At 37.6% G+C, this 4,388-nt stretch overlaps 1 non-coding gene across 1 annotated transcript; it reads right to left on the bottom strand.

Moving 5' to 3' along the window:
- Nucleotides 1-3,661: 3,661 nt before the first annotated feature.
- On the bottom strand, nt 3,662-3,734 carry Trnak-cuu. Its single transcript has one exon. It is a non-coding gene; the product is annotated as a tRNA-Lys (tRNA).
- Between the last annotated feature and the right edge of the window lie 654 nt (nt 3,735-4,388).

The raw sequence follows: 4,388 nt of genomic DNA, 5'->3' as shown, positions 1-4,388 counted from the left end.
TATTTGTTACTTGTATATATTGTATATAGTTATTGTACTTTTGTATATAGTTTTTCTTTTGTTAGTTATAACCTTTTGCCTTTTTTTTCTTTTTATTAAAATAGAAAAGGGGAAATATGGTGATATTTTATTTGTACTGAAATGTAATTTTAATTTTATGTTAATAAATAATGTTGCCCTGGGGTCAGAGCTATTAGAGCCATAGCAAGAGCGTGATGGTTAGAAGAATTAGGTAGATTTCTGTGTGTTCAGGGATACAGCCAGTATTGGAGACATATGCCTTTAAGACCTGGAGGGCGGTACTTACAGGCAGTGATGAGGCAGTCATGTGGTTGGGTTTAGAACCAATGAGAAGGCAGAACAGAAAGACTATTTAAACACAGACAAACAGGAAGTAGCTCTCTCTCGGGGGGAAGTTAGGAGCACTGCAGGAGGTAAGATTTTATGTCTGAGCTCTGACCTCTCGGCTTTCTCTCTTTTACATTGGCTCTGTGTTTTTTTATTTTAAAAAGACGATTGGATACATTTACAGACAGGAGACTGGAATAATGAAGAAAAGAGAAACGAAAGAGGAAGTTGTCTAATGTAAGAATGTCTGGCTGAACCAGAGAAGAAGAGATAGGAACTTGAGGGTATATAGTAAGTTGTAGAAGGCCAGAGGGGGTAATGCTCTTTAAAGGAAAGAGGGGACTGAGATTCCATGTTAAATTTGTTTTAAAATGTAATATATAATTAAAAATACAGTCTATAATTAGTCATCATGTCACAGCCCTCCAGGTTACAGGGTTCTATATGATTGACCTCCCATGAAATGACAAGACTAAAGCTCTTAGCTACTCAGAGTTTCATAGAAAAGTCCAAACCTGTTTCTTAAAAAATGTCAACATCACATGTATGATCTGTAATGAAAACTACAGTCTAACTCTTCCTATAATGTTTATCAATACAGAAAAATGCTTATAAGGTAAAAGCAAAACAAATGCAGAACTTTGGCCTTCAAAAAGCAATACTTCTAAAGAATTCGTTTCAGAAAAATATGGCTCTAATATTACATTTGGTATAATGCATGGTTGCCATCGGACCAAGAACAGCAGCACTGATGGAGACTGTTGTATGATGATAGAAATGAAAAGTTAGATTTGTTACAACATATTGTATACGTGATTCAACTTTGGTTTAGAATATACTTTATATGGTGATAAAAATTTAAGGTAATAAAGGTCTATTCAGATTACTAAAGGCTGACTTAGAGATTTACACTTAAGTACTTATGTCTTTTCCAAATTTTTAAAATCAAGCTTTTAGAGAATTTGGATAAATGGGAGCTTATGTTTGATAAATAAGGAATAATGAAGTTTCTGTTCCCCTGAGAAGATCCTTTTCCCAAGATTGCCCATTTGACTTATCAAGGACAGTGCTGACTTCCAGGCTTCCTCGGTCTCTGCTCATGGGCCACACCCCAACTCATATTTTCCTTTCTCCTGTTCCTATATGGCTTTGGGGATTTTCCTCCTGTCACTATTCCTTGCCTTCTCAGGAGACAGCCTTAGCAGTCTGGATCAAACTTGGTCCATTTTTATCCCCTAAAATGGCTGTTTTAGTTTCCTTATTGAGCCCATTATCTGTGATTAAATGGTTTTATTTTGATACTAGAAGAGCTTCAATTCAAAATCATTATTTTTAGGGCTGAAACTGACAGGAATGGAAGAAAAATCCTGGTCTTATGAAAACTGCTAACTTATTACATACTGTTAAGGAACACAAGTAAATAATCAGTCATCTTATAAATGATTGAGTTCCTTAATTATAGTTATGCTAAATAGTAATATATTACTTACAAGTATAAGCCTTATTCAGTCCCCTGTATATGTTTTTAAAATTAAGCTTAAAACAAGCAATCAAGTTCATCTATTCAGAGATACCTAATAAATAAACAGTCTGTAAATACTACAGAGATCTGCAGAATATGACATTTAAAATACTTAATAAAAAGTTTATCATAACAAACAAAGACTCCCAGCTCCTAGCAATGATTCCCAAGGTCTCCAAAGCAGATATGGAACTATTCAGTGACTCCACCCAAATTGAGGATAATACTGATCACTGGGCAGGATGCCCCAAAGCAAGACCTGCTGCCAGGACCTGGTCCAAACTATGGACATGCAGGACACTGGAGAATTGATTGCCTCCCTTTGCCTATACAGAGTAAGATCAGTCTTCCCCATGTTCTGCATATACAAGAAAAACTCTTATCTTAATCTGGCAACTGGTCTGATGCTTTCCTGATACCTTTGTCTCCAATGCTGTGGAGACCACAGGAGCATGTTATGGATATCTAGTATGAACTGGTCTCTGCCATTTTTCATAGATTCAGAACCTGCTTTGTATGCAATTCTGATAACTCAGATATAATAAGTATAATTTATCCTTCTCAAAAATATGGGGATATTGACTGACTGTAGCCTTAAGATCAACAGGCACTCTGTTTCTCAATCCTCTTTGTAAATAAAATAGTAGTGAGATCACAAGCCTCACTACTCTAGAACTACTAGGTCTCTTGGTAAGAAAAGGCAGAAAGGTTTGCCTTACTATTATACCCATCAAAACACTCAGTTGTCATAGAGGGAGTAAAAAAGATATGCCATGACAAAACTAGATTTAAACAATATCTATCCACAAATCCAACCCTACAGAAAGCACTAGAAGGAAAAATACAACCTAAGGAAGTTGATGCACCCATGAAAACACAGGCAATATATAATGCCACACCAACAAATCCAAAAGAAGGGAAACACACAACACTATCATCAACAAAATAACAGGAATTAAGAATCACTGGTCATTATTATTCCTTAATATCAATGGACTCAATTCATCTATAAAAAGACACAGGCTAATAGAATGGATATGAAAACAGGATCCATCCTTCTGCTGCATAAAAGAAAAACACCTCAACCTCAAAGACAGACACTACCTCAGAGTAAAGGGCTAGGAAAAGTCTTTCCAGTCAAATGGACTTAAGAAGCAAGCTGGAGTAGCTATTGTAATATCTAATAAAATAGACTTCAAACTAAAATTAATCAAAAGAGATTGAGAAGGACATTACATATTCATCACAGGAAAAATCCATTAAGATGAAGTCTCATTGCTGAACATTTATGCCTCAAATACAAGAGAACCTACATATGTAAAAGAAACTACTAAGTTTAAATCACATATCAAACCCCACACACTAATAGTGGGAGACTTCAACATCCAACTCTCACCAATGGACAGGTCTGTCAGACAGAAACTTAACAGAGAAATAATAGAACAAACAAATGTTATGATTTAAATGTAGTGGGTAGCCATTCCAGCTTGGATCTGGAAGTTCCAACCCCCATTGAGACTCTGGCAACTGTCACGCCTACGAGGTGAAGCGAGGGGAGGCGCCTGGGGACCCTAGAGCTGGATGGGCCAGCGCTCTCTCTGTGTGCTCTCTCGGTGCCGGGACGCTGAACGGTGAAGGTGGACTGTGTAGAGCTCTGGAAAACACCGCTGGACTGTGTTACACCTTCCCCAGACCCTGCGACCTGCCCATTACTTAATTTGTGAGTTACGCCATTAAATAAATATCCTTTAAACTACGTGGAGTGACCAAAATAATTTCTCCAATATCTGTCGCCCAACATGGGGCACGAACCCATGACCCTGAGATTAAGAGTCTCATGCTCTACCGACTGAGCTAGCTGGGCTGGTAGATTCTTCAATGTGTTGAGCATTTAACTGCTCTTGAACCAGCTGTTCTAAAGCTTGTAGCTTTTCTTTTGTCAAAGGCCATTGTCCAACCCAGACAGGTTTATTAGTTAGCCATTTTAAAGGTAAGGCAGTTGGTACTTCTGAGAGTTCAACAACAGTCGTGCTCTGTTTGTGAACAGCCTGAATGGTTGGTGACTGATTTTTATAGCATGTTATGATATTATTCCTAGAAACATGCATTGGTCTGTATTCCTTTTCTGAAAGTGTAGGAATTTTAATCTGGGTATTCCACTGTTGTAATAGATCTCAGCCCCAAAGATTTACTGCTACATTTGCTACATATGGCTTCAGCCTTCCTCTCTGTCCTTCCGGCCCTATGCATTCAACCCATCTCGAACTCTGTTTTATCTGAGATAGGGTGCCAATCACTCACAGTTGGACATCTACCTCTTGAAGAGGCCAATTTGGATGCCATGATTTTGGTGTAATTATAGTCACATCTGTACCTGTGTTACCAGGCCCTCCAGAACCAGGCCATTAATTCGAATTCTAAGCTTTGGTCTTTGTTCATTTATGGAAGTCTGTCAAAATATTTGTTTTATAGTGTTCTTTGTAAACTGTGATCCATCTATCAAAGCTGTTTTATCATC

The sequence above is a fragment of the Peromyscus leucopus genome, chromosome 22, assembly GCF_004664715.2.
Source record: "Peromyscus leucopus breed LL Stock chromosome 22, UCI_PerLeu_2.1, whole genome shotgun sequence".
Lineage (NCBI taxonomy): Eukaryota > Metazoa > Chordata > Mammalia > Rodentia > Cricetidae > Peromyscus > Peromyscus leucopus.
This window is presented reverse-complemented; position numbering and strand designations above follow the sequence as displayed.